Raw genomic sequence first — 19,074 nt, 5'->3', positions numbered from 1 at the left:
GAAAGGATGTTCTGCAAACTAAATGATGCTTACTGCAACACAGTTCAGGTGGAAAATGGGTTACAAGCACCAATGAGTCAAAACATACTGGCCATCTGTTTAATAGTACATTGGTTCACCTATGAAATGCAGTAAGATGGTTTCCTGTGGATTAGGCAAGTCTTTGATAGGTTTTAGAGGGAGGTGGCACCAAGTGTCTGACATAGATCAAACAGTTCCCAAAACTTTGCAGCTAGTGGCTTTTTGCCCATTAGTGTTCCATTAGGCCAAATCAGGAAAATTTGATGGTCAAGATATCAGTTAAAGTCTGTTGTGCTGATGAAATCGACACCAACATCAATATGCATTCATCTTTGGACTCTAAGCATTAACTTTGGCTGTTCTGCCATGTTCAGTTCAGTTCTTTGTGATCCTTCTATGTGTTAAGGTTAATAAATGAATTATTGCTAAATGGGTATGATTATTGGTGCAACCAGCCCGGTAATCCTCCTCACTGGTGACCCTGAGTTGTAACATCTTCTGTTTTCACCGTTTTACTATGTCTGCGACCTCTGCGTCGGATATTTTCATGTGTATTACATCGACACAGCATTCGAGCAATGACTTCGGCCCAGCGCCTAACACCAGATTTTGTGATCGATATGCATCGTGTTGCGGGTGATGTACACCCACTAGGACTGCAACACAATGCCTCTCACTCGATGATTCCGCTGATTTTGCTGGACGTTTTCGAGCCTGCAACAATAAGTGAGGTTAGAAGTGTGCATGACTCCACCTATCAAACACCTTTGTTCCCTCCACATCTGCCCTCCCTTATTGACAGTGCAGTTACCTCTTACAGATCTCTGTGCAGTGCGGTACCAATGCCGATTTCTGCAAATGCTTCGTTGGACAACCTACTACCGCCAGGACAATGATTTGCCACACTGCAATCTATGCAGTACCATGCCGATACCTGCCACACAGCTGGAACTGCTTTGTTCACAGGTCTACCTCCTCAGCATCCGACCATGCCTGCACCTGCCTCGGCTCAGCATCAGCACATGCCTTCCTACTTCGATACTTCGCCCTGCAACAGGAACAATAACTTGTTATCTGTGCCTGACCTTCACCTTCGTACCACTGCTATGCCTCAGTGTTTTGTGCCATGACATTCACCTTATCAGCACACCATTTTGAGTGAAGTGACTATGAACAGTGAACATTCACACATTCTGTCCCATGTTTGACATCATTTCCCACACTGTGCTTCTGGACAGCCTGCACCTTCACAGCCTCCCTGCAACACTGGTGGCCCTGGCTCTGATCGTATGTTGAGCTTTCCATGGACTAACATGCATTTTCAAACTTTGAACTTGTTCTCACCTGTCGCCCCCACGCTGGCTCCAGTCGAGCTTCTGCTACCGTTCTCAGCACATCTCGGTGCCTCATCCACGTTGGTCTTTTGTGACACATCAATCTGAACACACCTACAATGTGTTGAGCTTCCGCAACCGCAATCAACACATTATGGTGTCTCACCTGCATTGGCCTTCCGTGTCGCGATGGATAGTGCTCAACCACAATGTGTCACCTTCATGCTACTACCCGAACAGCCATTGTGGCCACATACCCTAAAGTCACACTCTCCTGGAATACTACAGCAACAACAGCTCGATTCAGGCAGTGCGCCGATGAACTCAACTCAATCTGTTCTTCTGAACATTCTACAATGCTTACCGATGCTGACACCATTTAATCCCGACAGAGCAAGAAACTGGTTCAAAATTGTGGACAAAGTGTTGGACCATTACAAACTTGACGAGTCAACCAGGTTTCTGTGCCTCATCACCCACCTGCATGACCAGGAGGACTTGATTGCTGACCTGGTTGATGCCCCGGACTCATCTGCCCGGTACACTCTAGCCAAAAAGACAGTTCTATGTTGGCTTGTATGCTCAACTGAAACAGTAATACGGCAAGTGCTCCACGTCAAGCAACTAGGCAACAACATACCTTCCCAGCTCTGGAGACGGCTACGTGCCCTGGTCAGTGCTGATCTATTCTCTGACACAGCTCTCCTCGCCATCTGGTCAGATAAACTATCTCCTCATATCCGCTTTGCTCTGGCTCAAAGGTCTCCTGAACCTGGCGAGCAAGGAATGACAATTGCTGACAAGCTACATGATGCATCATTGCTCTGTTTCTCCAGCCACTGCCTACCTGACAAGTCTCAGGTTCAGGTTCATCGGCCCGTGGCCGGACGCGGCCGGGGCCGTACTGTGCTGACCAATCCGCTCATTTCGGGAAGCAGTAAACAAGCAACTGGGACATCACCGGCTCCACCCACAGTCACGTCCCCTCCTGCGATCGAACCTGCTGTGGCCACGGCCACTGGCTATGAACTTTCCACAGAAAATGCAACCGCACTACCTGTACTGTTACTTCCACACACGGCTTGGTGAGATGGTATGGAAATGCAGACCACCATGCAACTTCCCAAATGCCAATCACAGGTAGGTCCGGTTGCTGCCTCCTGCGCACTACATGACAGGCACCCCCCCCCCCCCCCTAGTGCTCCATTCTGTGCACAAACGACCAGATAATTGAGGATGACTTTACATTAAAGACCTTTCATCGGGACACCTTTCCCTAGTGGACACAGGCACCAATGTTTCGCTGCTGCCTGCATCCTTAGCATCGTCGAACATCCGTCCTCATCATACTTCACTGCAAGCCGTGAATTCAACTAAACTACAATGCTTGGGTTCAACTTCCCACATCGTCTCACTCTCCACAAACTGAAAACTCGAGTGGACTTTTTTTTGGTGTGCGAAACTGACGAACCTATACTAGGCATTGATTTCTTGCGACACCACAAACTTTCTCTGGACCTAGTGCAAAACACCGTGTTTCATCATCCGTCCAACACTCACTTTTCAACGGACCTCTTCCTAAGATTTCCACAGTCTATAAGTTATCCTATGCCTTTGTCCACATGGTGACTTCAGGCACTACAGGAGATTCAAATTTATAGGCCGAGGTCGTTAACAAGTACGAACAGTTTGGTACTTAACTCATTTCGATGGCTGCGTTGTTGTCTTCGTGAAGTCTAGAGGTGATTCCACTGTGATGTTCCAGTGGTTTTCTTTGTGTTTGGATGAGACTAACTGGTTTGTAGGGTGACGTGGTATTTTGGTTTTTAGAGAGCAAACGTTATATTATTTTTGCACATCACTATTTAATTCATTTATTCACATTTAACACTTCTCCAATAATATGAAATAAGACATTGTTTTATACCACATCTGTATCACCACCTCCTCCAACCCATGCTCCCGATCCAAAGACCATCAACCACCTCCTCTCAAGATCGACCTCCTTCCCCCATGACCAAAAATAACCGTCTCTTAGTTCTTACACTCTCAGTCAAAGGCTATATTTACATAAAACATTACATGTAAGGAAATTACTGACATACATGATTTTACGTTCTGTTATAATACCCCCCACACACAAGTCCATGCATGGCATGCATGGGATTTTGTGTCACTATGGAATAAAATATATCTAATACACACATCGTGATAAAATTTCCAGTTCTGAAAGTTAGTAATAAAATTGGTTTCCCATGTGATCTTAGTTATATATATATATACTTTCCATGATATACAATTTGAAGGTTACATTGGCTGTATTGAGTAGTAAGTGTAATGAGTTTATTACTAACAATAAAATATGGCACCTTAAATTTAATTGATCATGGTAGCTGCAGAGCCATGTTAAGATGGGTACATAAGTATATAGTATATGTATAAACACAAGTTTACTTCAATACTGACTTAATGCATCTTAGTTAAACTCACTCTTCTGATAGCAGGAAACATTATCAGTGGTTTCTTTAGAATGTATTAAATGAACTGTGAAATGATGTATCTCTCACAATCTTTTAATGTTAGTGCTTCAATAAAATACCTTATGACATGGCTTGTGCCCAAAACAACCATTAAATCTAAAGAAATCCTTATTCTAAAATAAACAGGTTCTTTTAACCACATACATAAAATAGACATAGTTCAAAATATTGTAATACTTATACACAATGTTAAATGGTTATCTCTTAGGGAAAATTGATGTATATGTGATGAATATAATCGCATGGGGGATCCAGTGCAAATTCAATTATGTGTGATCAGCACTGTATTTTCAGAGTCAGATTGGTTTACATATTTATGATTTAATGTTCCTTTATAATGAGGTAGCTGAGACGTTCCATATATGATTGTGACTATCATTGCAGTATCCTCACATTGTACATCTATGTCAGCTTTATAGGTCAAATTATGACAAACTCTACACTTAAATCGTGTAACGTTGTTAGTATTTATACCTTAACTTTACATCATTATTAAACAGTGTTTCATTTTTATTTATTCTCTTGTGCTCAAATAGCATATTGCCATGAATAGAAATTATTTCAAATTGTGTAACAGGGTATGGGATAAATTTCTAACAGCTCTTCATTCACTTTAGCATTAAATTATCTAAACTATTACAAAATATTCTACCACAATATAAACTTCAAAATTAGTATCACATAATCTTCAATCCATCACAGGGGTTTCAAAAGTAACACACCAACATCTGTCTCCATAATTCTCTAAACCTCAATATATTCTTAATTTGCATAATTAAATTTCATGACTATCCACTATATTTTTAACACACTATAATATGCCTGGTCTTTCAATGCACACTCTCATAATCTGACAAGTACCTCCAGTTTGCTTTATCTATTAAATAATGTTCCATCTGACATAGCTTACAAATGACAAGGTTTTGTCTTCTTACACACAATCATTATTCATATCTTATTACTTTAAAAGTGTCCACATCATTAACTTTGGTTTCTGTTAAGAGACATTACTATGACACTGTAGAATGGTTTGTGGTCCAACACACTGATCTCATACCAAATTTAATAAATGGGTATATTAGAGAACAAAGAGACATTAGTACAGACATAATTCACATACACAAAATCTACTTCATACTTTTAGTTGACATAGTCCCACACTTTGACATGAAGTTTTCCTTGAATGATAAAGCAATAAAGTGATATATTTGGGCCAGTCAACTAGTTCTTTCCGAGCAGCATTTTACTCATTAATGACTATTTTATGGGTCATGTTTGTAGAGTTTTAACTCTGTAACATTGCGCAGTCCAAATAACTTCTTGGATTTTGGGTAGATTAGCCTATAGGCATTAGGGTGCAGATTTTCCTTGATTTCAAAGGGGCCTATATAGATGTCAAAAAATTTCTTTATTTCAGAACTCATCAATTTAGATTTTTCCTGTGTTTTGACTAAAAACAGATCTCCTGTCCTGAACTGTACTCCTTTATTTCTTGCATCATGTCTCTGTTTTCTTACCTCTCCCTGCCTTTTCATAGTGTTCCTAACAGCTGTCTCTCTTTCCTGGGGTGTCATAGTTTGACAAGGTGGGAAATCAACATTCTCAGAAATCAGATTTGCAGGTTGTCTATTAAACATTGCTTCATAAGGTGAAAAACCAGTGGATGAATGCTGTAGGCTGTTCATTATATCCTCGAAGACAGTAACATTTTCAATCCAATTAACATGATTTTTACTATAGTATGTTCTGCAGAGCCTTCCAATTTCCCTCATGTACCTTTCTGCTGGGTTACTTGATGGGTGACAAACCAAAATCAAAATATGTTTTATTCCTGTATCTTCAATAAAAATTTTCCATAATTTAGATCTAAACTATGGCCCATTATCAGATATGATGGCCTGGGGTATACCTACATTTGTGAAATAATGATTCTTCAGCTTGATGATAATTTGTTTACTGGTTGCTCTCTTTAATGTATACAATTTTATAAATTTAGAGAAAACATCAGCTATAACGAAGATGTAGCTGTACCCTCCCCTTGATCTTGGTAGTGGTCCATGTAGATCAATAGCTGTCAATTCAAGGTTTTTATTTGGTAAAATGTTTTGCATCAATCCTTTAGAAGTCTGGTTACTCACTTTTACCCTCTGACAACAATCACAGGTTTCAAGTTTTTTCTTCACTCTCCTACTGGTATACATTTTCCTGTATCTTCTGTATACATTTTGTTGCTCCGCAGTGTCTGAAGCTTTCATGTATGTACCTGATTAACATGTCAAAACATTGCTCAGGCCAGCATAGTTTCCAATTGTCTAAGTCAAGTCTAGGTCTCCTAAACAAAATACCTTTTTGTATTTTATAATACTGATCTACCTTTTCTCCTCCCTTTTCCCCTATATAACTTGCAATCAACTTCCAATTTTCATCATGGTTTTGGTTTCTACGAATATCATTACAGATTTTTGGTATTTCAGCTTCATCTTTTACACCCTTTAAGTACATAAGTTTGAACTCTTTCTCCTCTTTTCCATAAGTATTTTCAACATCCGCACCTACTGGTGGTCTGGAAAGGGCATCTGCAATGACATTATGTTTACCCTGAATAAATTTGATGTCATAGTCAAACTGTTGAAGGAATAAAACCCACCTTGTTATACGATCATGATAGAATCTGCACTCCTGAATGTAAGATAGAGCTTTATGGTCAGAGAAAACAATTACCTTGTGCCCTAACAAATAACTTTTAAACTTATTAAATGCCCAGTGGATGGCAAGTAGTTCCTTCTCTGTGACTGTTTGTGATTTTTCATACTTTTGTAAAACCCGGCTAGCAAAAGCAATAGAATGGTGTTCTAATTTTCCTTCTACTTCTATGTTTTGAAACAAGTGTGCCGCTAAACCTGTCTCACTACTATCTGTCATTATACGGAATGGTAACGACATAACAGGTCTATACAACATCTGACTTTGGGACAGTTGTTGTTTTATTTCCATGAAAGCATCCTGACATTCTTGTGTCCAAACCCAAACAGTATTCTTTTTTAGTAAGTTACATAAGCAGTTTGCATTTAAAGCTTGGGTAATAAGAAATTTTCTATAGAATCCAGTGAGACCAAAAAAGGACTTGAGTTGTTTTTTGTTCTTGGGGGTAGGGAAGTTTACAATGGCCTCAAATTTATCCTTATCAGGTTAGATTCCCTTTTCTGAAATATTATGCCCCAAAAATTTCAGTTCATTAACTCCAAAACAACATTTTTCAATTTTACAGTCATTCCCCCTTCCCTTAATTTTGAACAGACTTGTCTCAGATGGTTTATATGATCTTCCCAGGTTTTTCCAGTTACAAGAATGTCATCTACATATACTATTAATTTTGAAGACAATTTATCGCCTAATACAAAATCCAGTGCTCTGATAAATTCAGCTACAGATACATTCAATCCAAAAGGGGCAACACAATATTGGTAACTTTTGCCACCATACAAAAAGGCAGTATACTTCCTAGAATCAAGTGCAAGTGGTATTTGGTGAAAACCATATGCCAAGTCTAGGCTACTCATAAATTTTACATTATCAAATTTGTGCAGAAGTTCATCCATATTGTCAGGATGGTCATTTTCTCTAATAAAGAACTTATTAAGGTGCCTAGAGTCAAGCACAAGTCTAACCCCACCATTTCTCTTAGACACAACTACTAATGGGTTGTTGTAAGCACTTCTACTTCTTTCTAAAATTCCCCAAGTTTCCATTTTTTGGATTTCCCTTTCTACATCTTTCTTCCTGGAGAATGGAATGTCATATGGTTTTAAGAAGAAAGGATGATGATCTATGGGTTGAAGTCTGCACTGATAGTCTTTTACCTTCCCTGGTCTCTCACTAAATGTATCCTGAAATTCCCATAACACTTCTATTAACTGATTTTTCTGACTTTCGCTTAGATTTACAGCTTCCTTCAATTTGACTTCGACTAATTCTTCGAAATTTTGTTCATTTATAAGGTCAAATGGTGTGTTATCACTTATGGGTTGATTATCTACCTCGTTTACAACAGCTTTGATAAGGTTACAAGAATTACTACAGCTAAAGATGAACATTTCTGTTTTCAGAATACTATTTTTCTCAGGTTCACTAATTATAACACTCTTATCTTCCCAAGAGAAACTTACACCCACTTTTAAGACCCAATCCATGCCAAAAATGATATTTTCTTCTAACCTTGGGACCTCAAGGCAACCCTGCTTTAACTCCACATTTTCAATTTCAAACGTTAACAATACTTGACTCTTAACTACCTTACTTTGCCTACCAGTGGCACCTCTGATTTTTACCCCTACAACCGGCATTTCTACAAAGTTCTTACCATCTCTAATTTTATCTCTAAATTTTTCTGATATAGCACATATGGGGCTTCCTGTATCAATAAGACATTGTCCTTCCCATTGATTGACTCTCATTTTAATGTATGGACAGCCTAATTCCTTTTCATCTGCCTTCCCCTCAGGGACTTCATATAATAAATCTTTTTCAATTTCTTTATAAATTCCATCTACTTCCTCCCTTTCAGTCTTCATCAGGTTTACCTGAGTTTCAGATTCTAAGTTACTAGTGTCAAGTTTACACTTTGGCAGCACACAAAATATCTCCCTACTGTTTATGTACCTTTCACTCAGACTCTTCCTTTTACTCTCCCACCAGCATGGGCATAAAACTCTACTAATTATACTTAGATGATACCAAAACACTCTGCTACGACAACTCTCATTATACTGGTTCCACAGGATTTCTAAAAATTGGCTTCCTTTACTTTCAATAATATCACGCAAATCTAATTCTTTCACAATATTTTCACTTTTTTCATCACCACTTTGATTAACCATGAAATCATCAGAACAGACATGTAACAATTGATTTTCAGCTGCCACTTCATTGTTCTTGTCATATTCCTTTGATTCATCACCACAACTATTATCAAGTTTCAACATTTCATTATTTATTTCAATAAAAACATTGTAATCACCTTCTGGTTTGCTTACCATACTTTTCACGTCAATAGTACTAACATCATCACTACTGTGGTATACTTTACTGCCAGTTTCTTCTATTTCTCTCTGTTTCTCACTTTCTATGGTTGATTCTTTTTCCTGTTGCTTAGGTATATCATCAGCTGCTTCACTATTACCTTCTTGTGTGAACAACCCCCCCCCCCCTCCCCCAATTCTGAACTAAAACATTTATTACTCTCTTCATCAGTAGCTTGCTCTCCCCTTTTTGGCCAGCTGTAAAAATCATTTAACATCTCCACATCCAGAATTGAGTCAGAACTTTGATCTATCCTATGTTTATTTTGTGGTGGTCCACTGTGCCACATAGCATCCCAAAAATTTTTATCAAAACTTATATAAATCACTTGATATTCCTGGTTTTTAACCTGTTTGTTAATGGTAAAGTTATTTACACTGTTGGGTTTTGTGTGAACGTTAGTGGTCCTATTATGTTTAAATCTGTTCACACCAAAGCTGTGGACCCTCATTGAGGTGGAACGGAGTTTTCCAGATGTCTACCTCTATTGTCTCTCCTCCAATTTGTATTCAGTCTTTTGTTACCTTCCCATATGTTGTTCCTAGTTACACCACTGTTTTCTCAGTTACTCCCTCTCCCATTAGCATTGTACTATCTTGTTGTATCATATTGGTGTTCATTCTGAAAATCTCTATCGTCCCTTCTAGTGTTCTCCCCATGGTAATCAGAATTACACCTCCCAGTGTAATGGTTTCCATTACTAAACTGTTGCACATTTCTCTCCAGTGTACTGTCTAATTTGTCTATATATTTTAGAAACTGGTCTAAACAGTCATCAGGTCCATGCACTAATTCCCACTGTATTCTTTCAGGTAACCTCCTTTTAAGGGCATCAATTTGCGTCATTTCGTCAAAGGGTTTATCTAGATGCACCAATTTCCTAAGTTGATCCCTGCAAAAGTCTTTCATTGAGTGGTTTCTGCCCCTGAAACTAGGCCCATTTAAAAATTCACTTTTTATTCTATCCTGTTCAGCCTCAGACCAAAACTTATTTAAGAAACTCTTCTTAAAATCATCAAATGTTTTCCACTCATCAAAATGTTGATTTGCCCAAGACAAAGCTTCTCCCTCAAGGAATTTTTTTACAAACTTAATCTTTAGATTAACAGACATGCCAGGAACAAGGTTGTCAGAGCAGTCTTATAAAAAGTCTACAGGGTGTAAATTATCACAAGGAAAACTTTTTACAGGTGAATTACTCCACACACTCCCACCATTCATACATAAATTTCTAGACACAAAATTATCTTACATTTCAGTGAATCTCTTGTCTATTACACTTCAATTACATGTTACAGCCTCTTGTATCTTATTTAATTCAGCATCTAAGGCATTAACTTTTATCCTGTATCTAGACTTAATTTGTCTACACTCTCCTCCACAGTTCTTTGAGCTGCAGTTAACCTTTCAATTTCTTTTCCTTGACTTGAGCTAACTGTGGCCAATTTATTTTCTAAGGTCACAAACTTATTTTCTATAGCCTCAGTTTTGGAGTTCACACCTTTCAAACTTTCTCCTAATTGAAGTTTTAAATTTGAGATCTCTTCTTTCAGTACATCACCGTTGATTTTCATTTTTGCTCCCAGCGATTCACTAGTTAAGTTTAATTTCGCTTCTAGTGACTCACTGGATGCATTTATTTTTGATTCTAGGAATTCACTATTTGAATTCATTGCCATTGTTAATTCGGACTGCATTTGTCCCATTCTGGCAAAGAGTAAACTTACCCAGTCCTGTTGATCCGGTTTTCTTTTGTTTTGTGAGTCGTCTGGATTGTCACTTACACCACACACGTTCGAGTCTAACATTTCTCCCACTTCCTTTTTAATTTCTTCTGATAGTGTCATGATGGCACCACGTGTTTGGACACAGTTTTGACGAAAAGTTTAAAACAAAGCAAAATTGTACTTATCTTTTCACACCACGACGTTGATCACAGGTCCACCTCTCCGATAAGGCAGCACTTTCTTGGTTCTCACACTACTTTTTCTGGTCCAGTGTGCAATGTTATTCATGTTTTACGAATTATAAAATTTATAATGTTCCGCAAACAAAGCACAATTAGTCTCATCGCATTTAACTGTAATATCCCGGATGAGCCCCCAAGTTTAACAGACCTCTTCCTAAGATTTCCACAGTTTATAAGTGGTCCTATGCCTTTGTCCACATGGTGACTTCAGGCACTACAGGATATTCAAATTTATAGGCCGAGGTCGTTAACAATTACGAACAGTTTGGTACTTAACTCATATCGATGGCTGCGTTGTTGTCTTCGTTAAGTCTAGAGGTCATTCCACTGTGATGTTCCCACAGTTTTCTTTGTGTTTGGGTGAGACTAACTGGTTTGTAGAGCGACATGGTATTTTGGTTTTTAGAGAGCAAACGTTAAATAATTTTTGCACATCACTATTTAATTCATTTATTCACATTTAATACTTCTCCAATAATATGAAATAAGACACTGTTTTACACCACATCTGTATCACCACCTCCTCCAACTCACGCTCCCAACCCAAAGACCATCAACCACCTCCTCTCAAGATTGACCTCCTTCCCACATGACCAAAGATAACTGTCTCTTAGTTGTTACACTCGCAGTCAAAGGCTACATTTACATAAAACATTACATGTAAAGAAATTACTGACATACATGATTTTATGTTCTGTTATAACTTCCCCTGTACTCCGTCGAGCAAACCCCCCGGTGACACATCGGTCCGGCTCATCTCATCCGTACATGCTCATCTCTGTCGATGACGTTACAAGAAACCACACACAAGTGCCTTGTCGAGCTTGAACACGTCACTCACCTGCACAGGGAAAACTTCGAGCTCTCCCTCCAGCTCCATGAAACACACCTCCAGCTCTCTGATGCAGCAAAGGAATTACAGACACTACAACAAAGACAAAGCAAGATCAGTAAGTGTGCCGAATCTGCTTGCAATCCCAGCAATCGAGCCTCCGTGTGTTTACCTCCTGCTACCCCTCGCAAATGTGCTATCAAGACTGCCATATTGTGTACTGTCAGTTAAACAGGGCCACACTCGACCACGTTGCCATTGCTTCGGGCGGGCGGCCATCTTGTCACGCTGACTCCTGGGATGCTTCACCCCGTCGGCTCCAGTCGGATCTGCCGAGTGGTCCAAACACCATGACCACACCTCGCCTGCCCCACCTGCCACAAATTATAAACAAACCGCCTACTGTGCCGACGACAACATTTCCGTTGTCACCAACGGCACAGTTCACAAGCTTCTCCTCACGCCAGGATCCCCGATCTCCAGTAAACCAAGTCAATTTTGTCCCGAGGGCCGCTCCAACCTTAAAAATCAGTTTCTGAACTACTAAGCTCCGGCATCATTGAACCCTCTTCCAGTATCTGGTCTACCCCCATACATATTACACCCAAGAAAGACGGGTCCTGGCACATGTGCGGGAACTACTGTTGACCAAACGCATGAACAATGCCAAACATTGCCGACTTTACCAGTTCACCCGCAGGTGCGACCACATTCTCTGTCATTGATTGAAAACAGGCCTACCACCAGACCCCCATGACACCTGAAGACATCGAGAAGACAGTAATCACCACTCCAATCGGGTTATTTCAGTTTCAATTCATGCCCATCGGTCGGAAAACACCGCCCAGACCTGGGAACACTTCATCAATGAAGTGCTATTCGACCTAAAATTCTACTTTGCATATCTTGATGACATTCTTGTTTTCAGCTCCTCCGTCGAGGACTACATTTGACATGTGCAAACTGTTATGAACACTCCTGCGACAGCAGGCATCGAGACCAACCAAGAGAAATTGCAGCTACATCAATCCTCTGTCACTTTTCTGGGTTTTTGGGTCTCTGCCAACGGCATTTCACTGCCCCCTGAGAAAGTACAAACAATACTAAACCCACCCAGAACTTCATCATTCAAAGAGCTCTGGCACTTTCTACACACCATTAATTATTATCGCCGTCATCTGCCTCGGGCTGCAGAGATTCAGGATCCACTGACGGACACCTTAGCAGGCACCAACACTTCTGGATCTTAGCCCATTCCATAGACCCCTGCTATGACTGACTCTTTCACTGCCCTCAAAAATCTTCTTGCCGAGGTCTGCACCATCGCGCATCCTTATCCCAATGCACAGTTTTTCATCACCACATACGTGAGCGATACTGTGATCAGTGCTGTCCTTAGACAGACAATCGATGGCCAAACTTCACCTCTGCAGTTCTTCTCACGCAAGCTCACCAATGCACAACGGAAATATTCCACATTTGACAGGGAGCTGCTTGCGGTCTATGAAGCGATTAAGACAGATGTTGAGGGACGCCCTTTCTATGTTTTAACGGACCACAAACCCCTGGCTGCAGCCATTATAAACCCGCCAGCTGACCCGCCTCCTCGCTGCTTCAGATACATGGACTTCATATCTCAGTTCACCACCGATGTCAGACACATAAATGGTGCTGACAACATAGTTGCTGATTTCCTTTCATGAGTTGACACTGTCAATTTCCTATTAGATCTCTCTGAACTGCTTGACCTCCAACCAGCTGGCGAGGAAACACAAAACCTGATCTCAGACTCTACTTCTTCACTACACTTCGTCCATACCGCCTTCCCTGGCATTTCTGGTGAGATCTGGTGTGACGACAGTACTCCCCCTCATCCCAACCATGCTCCATCAAGCAGTCTTCAACGCATTGCATAATTTAGCCTACCCCAGTGTTCATACGTCCGCCCACCACATAACAAAATACTCTGTGTGGAGATATGTCAGTAATGGGCACACTCCTGCATCACGTGCCAACACTCCAAAGAACACAAGCACACGTCACCCCCCCTCGGAGCATTTTCGATCCCTCCTGGGCGTTTCCAGCATATTCATATTGACACTGTCGGCCCTCTCTCCCCCTCTAACAGCTTTCATTATGTTCTCTCATCTATCGATCGAACAACAAGCTGGGTCGAGACTGTTCCCCTCCCCAATATTACGGTAGAAACTGTTGCTCGAGCTTTCGTCGAGTCATGGGTATTGTGTTTCGGATGTCCCTATCTTCACGGCTGACCAGGGCAAATAATTTGAGTTGTCCCTGTTCAACGGGATTTGTAACATTTGTGGCATCCAGCGTATCTGTACCACAGCATATCACCTGCAAAGTAACGGGCAAGTCGAGTGCTGGCACCGCACTTTCAAGGTGGCTCTGCCACGACTCTCTATGGATGGAGGCCCTACCACTTGTGCTACTTGGCATTTGTGCAATCTATAAGGAAGAGCTCAAAGGCACAATAGCCAAGTTTGTATATGGCCAGAAAATAATTCTCCCTGGTGAACTTGTGAGCCCTTCTGCTTGTCTCCGTCAGTCTGACTGACCTTCCTTCATGGATCGTGTCAGACGCCACTTCATCAACCTCAATATCCCTCCACCAGCCAGCCATTCCCACCCTAAGGTTCAGGTCCCGAAATCTCTGGACAATTGCGATTACGTCATGCTCTGAGATGACACTGTCCGTGCTCCCCTCCAACCTCCATATACCAGCCCGTACAGAGTTCTCCAGTGCTCAGCCAACACCTATGACATCCAGATGAAAGATTCAGATGTTACAGTGTCTCTCAACAGACTTAAGCCTGCTCATGTCAAGCCTTCTTCTACCCCCCTTTAGGCCACGACCACACCACTCATTGTCGTGGCTCATGACGCTCTGACCACTCCCTCCACATTGGACTTACACACTTGATCGAGTGACTTCGAGCTCCGATCGTCGAGCTCTCCTCTGACCTTGCCCTGTATGCTGGTCTCACACACTCCATCGAGTGACTTCCACTTCCGTTTGTTGAGCTCTCCTCTGACCTCACCCTCTACTCCGGTCTCACGCACTCTGTCAAGTGACCACATGCTCCCCACATCAAGCTTACCTACGATCACGCCCTCACTGACAGGCCCTTCACCAGTCCTTTCAACCTCTGCACCGTCGCCTGCCTTGCCCTGTTGAGGTTTCACCCCCCCCCCCCCCCCTTCCCCCTTTGCCTTCACTCGAGGTGTTTGTGCCTGTCCCCCTGGACATCTCAATAATACTGAGCAATTATACACTATTTGTCATGTGTTTCTCTTCATCCAGTGCTCATGACACAACAACCGCCATTCACTGCCACCTGGTGAAATGTGTTCCCCTCCCACCCGACATCAACCTGAACATGCTTCGTGTGTTCGCCACACCCACCGGTGACATCATCATTGTCGCTCCGTTCCACCCACACCCCGATGGCCTACCTGTCACCGCATGACCACACTCAGTACGATGCCTGTCTTGCTTCAACAACTTCCAGGTTCGGTGGCCAAACCTTCCTTCACGACATCTACCCACACAGCTCCCTGACGACGATGTTGAGCTGAGCTGACCTTTGTCTGGCTCCCACAGAACAACCCTGCTGATGCCATAGTCACACCCCCCTCCCCCAAACTGCAGCGGGGGGGGGGGGGGGGGGCTATGTGGTGCCTATGAAATCAACACCAACATCGATATGGATTCATCTTTGGACTAAGCATTATCTTTCGCTGTTCCGCCATGTTCAGTTCAGTTCTTTGTGATCCTTGTTTGAGTTAAGGTTAATAAATGAGGTATTGATAAATGGGTGTGATTATTGGTGCAACCAACCCAGTAATCCTCCTCAAGTCCACTGTCTTGCTTCTCAAACCACTGTAGCACAATTTCATGTTTGCGACATGGATAGTTATTCTGCTTGACATTCCATCGCCACCAAGGAAGACATTAATCCTGAAGGACTGCAGGTGGCCTGCAGTGATGTTCATGTAGTCTATAGCTGTTTTATGTGCTTTGATTACTACCATAGGGCCCACAGAATCCAAGATGAATGTCCCTGTACCATAATACTGGCCTGAATTCATGGTGTGCTGCATGTTTTGTTCAGTTATCCACTTGGATGATGTATGTGGTCTAACAAGAAATGTAATTCATTCAACCTAGTAACAGGGTTTCGTTAATTCACAGTCTAGCCTTGCTGATCATGTCCTCATTGCAATTCTTATTGTTTCAGTTTTTATTCTTTCAATAGGTTTCTTAATTAGTAGTTAAAATTTTAATATTATAGTTATTTTAAAAGGTTTTCCTTTACATTTTGTGTACTGTGTTTACACATGTAAAATAGATTAAAAACTTAAAAGGAACTACCAGTGATACATTTTCTCTTGCATTTACTATTCCTTACATTCAAATGAATATAGGCCTACTACCCAATCCACTAACATTTGTTACACACCACATTTTTTATAGTTGAAAAAACAGTATGTTATATTTTATTGACGTTCAATTACAAACAAATGATACAGTTTTGCAAAAATCAGGTAAAGAAATTTGCACTCTTAAACAACCATTTACTGAGTTAACACAGATGCTTTGAAAAGGAGTTTTCCACCTGAGTTTCAATAGGGTTTAATGTGTGGGCTGGATGATACGATGGGTTAATTTTTTGGTATATAAGGACAACTGTTGGATGACATCACAAGTCACAATCATCAACAGAGGGAAGGGAGTGAGAATTGAGGAAAGTCTAATTAAGAGAGAAGAGAACATGATAACCATAATGGTAATATGTTTCAGTCAAGGGACACCGTGGGAGTTGTTGGGATATTGTGATAAAAACAGGAGCAGAGGTTCTGGACACAGAAACAGAAATTGGCAGGGAAGAAATAAAATGGGAAGGTAAGATCACTCAACAAACTATGTAGGAGAAAACTAATGGTCTCTCCAATGAAGACCTGAAGTTTTGGAGTCAGTGAACTGTGAAATAAAAATACCAACAGTAGTAATGTAAAATACAAAGATTGTGCTAAAATAATTAGTAATTACTTTTAAAAAATGTGTACTATCCTATTAATGTAATGTCTGTTGAGAAAGAAACTTTTTAATCAAGGAAAATAAAAGATACAAGTAAGGATGACGGACATACATCCAATAAGAAAGAGTGCAGAGATATGGCTGACTTATCAGAGTTTTATGAGTGGATAGCAAACTGTAACACATCTAGTAATAATTCAACTAATTATACAGGAATTGAAGAGTTAGATGAAAAAAACAAAGTGCAGTAAGTCACTTTCTGTTCAAAAATCAATTACTGCCACAGCTTTGTTCCGACTGATCATAAGCTTATGTTCACAGACTAAACCTTAAAAAAAAAAAAAAAAAAAAAAAAAAAAAAAAAAAAAAAGAAAAGAAAAAAAACCAAGCAAGTCCACAGATATTTGCATTTACAGTTTTGTGTAATGAGAAACAATCAGGTAAGTCAATTTTTCAGTAGAAAGAAGCAGGCAAGTCAGCAGTGACTCATCCAACCATGAGGAGGCAGAGTAAGCAAAATTCTGATGTAATCTTTCCCAAAATTATATTAGCATGTTTGTTATTGTGTCAAACCCCATATTTTTGTTGTACTGTGAATCATGTGCCATGAGTGACACTAAAAGTCCAAGAGCAAATTTTGTGCCAGTATTTGTAATGAAGTGAATAAATGGAAGAAGATTGGATGAATGTCAGATGTGTGACTATGAAAGAGAATCACATAAGAATTTCTGGGGTTTGTTGGAGCTGCTGCAGTCTCAGAGACTCAAAGAAAACCTACTTCCCTGAAAATCTGAATATAAAGAAAATTTACAATCATCTTAACAAAATTTATAATAATATATCTGCATACTATGACATGTACCAAATGATTTTCAATACAAAATTCAATATTTCTTTCACATATCCTTATGCAGGCATTTGCGCTGAGTGCAGTGTATTCACAGCAAAAATGTAGACATTAGTACTTGCACATCTGTTTTATTTGTCTTATAACATGTATTTCACAGATCATCTGATCACATCAATTTTTCCTGGCTTGTGACCTACACAGTTACACAATTTTCTTACACTATTTTTACCAACACAGCTTCATGTTGAACATAGTAATATTTTTTTTCTCATGATCTACCAGTACCTAGCATCTAAATTTTTCAGTCATTATTTTACACATACAGTGTTACGCATAACACTATGATATTAAGTAGTCATGCTGATCAAACGATCGTCTCATCATTCATAAATTTCTCAGCTGAGTGGCAGCATTTTACCAGCAAGAGATGATGTAATTTTTGCTTCAGTGAACCTACCTCCACAGTCAGCACATCCCTACCCTTAAGTTAATTGTACACTGTCATTCCCATTTACTTGAGTGTCTCTTGATCGAGTTTTAAGTGATTTATTGGAAGCATGAAATTTTCTTTGTGTCTAGTGTTGTACATATGTTTGTAATGGTTGTCTTCAGTTAGCTCAGGATTACTGTGTAAAAAAATTATAATCTCAAATAATATGTACCATACTGGTAAAGGTTATATTTTTAGATTTGTGACTATTGTGTGACATAATGTTCTTCGAGGAGCAACACACATTTTCCCTACAATTTTTTTTTGAAGTGGCAGGATTTGTGACATTTAGCTTGAATGTCCCCAAGAAATTAAATCATACCTAATTATGGATATAAAGTAACTAGTACATCACTTTCCAACTGTTTATGTCTGTTATACCAGATGGCATGTCTATTACAAAAGCCAGGCTGTTCAGTTTAGTTGCTAAATAATCTGTACGACTTGCCAGCTAATGCTTTTCTCTAAGTTTAGTCCCAAGGATCTCAAGAACTCAGCTTCTTCCACAACTTGCTTTTCATGTGTTGTTGTTGTGATATTCAGTCAAAAGACTGGTTTGATACAGCTCTCCATCCTACCTTATCCTGTGCAAACCTCTTCATCTCTGAACAACTACTGAAACCTACTTTCTTCTGAATCTGCTTTGTGTATTCATCTCATGGTCTCCCTCTATGATTTTTACCCTCCACGAGTCCATCCAGTACTGAATTGGTGATCCCTATATCCCTCAGAAAGTGTCCTGCCAACCAGTCCCTTCTTCTACTCACGTTGCCACACAGACTCCTCTTCTCCCCAATTCTATACAGTACCTCCTCACTAGTTATGTGATCTACCCATATAATCTTCAGCATTCTTCTGTAGCACTACATTTCAAAAGCTTCTATTCTTGTCTTGTCT

The sequence above is a fragment of the Schistocerca gregaria genome, chromosome 3 (genome assembly GCF_023897955.1).
Source record: "Schistocerca gregaria isolate iqSchGreg1 chromosome 3, iqSchGreg1.2, whole genome shotgun sequence".
In the NCBI taxonomy this organism is placed as follows: domain Eukaryota; kingdom Metazoa; phylum Arthropoda; class Insecta; order Orthoptera; family Acrididae; genus Schistocerca; species Schistocerca gregaria.
Note: the sequence above shows the minus strand (reverse complement) of the source record.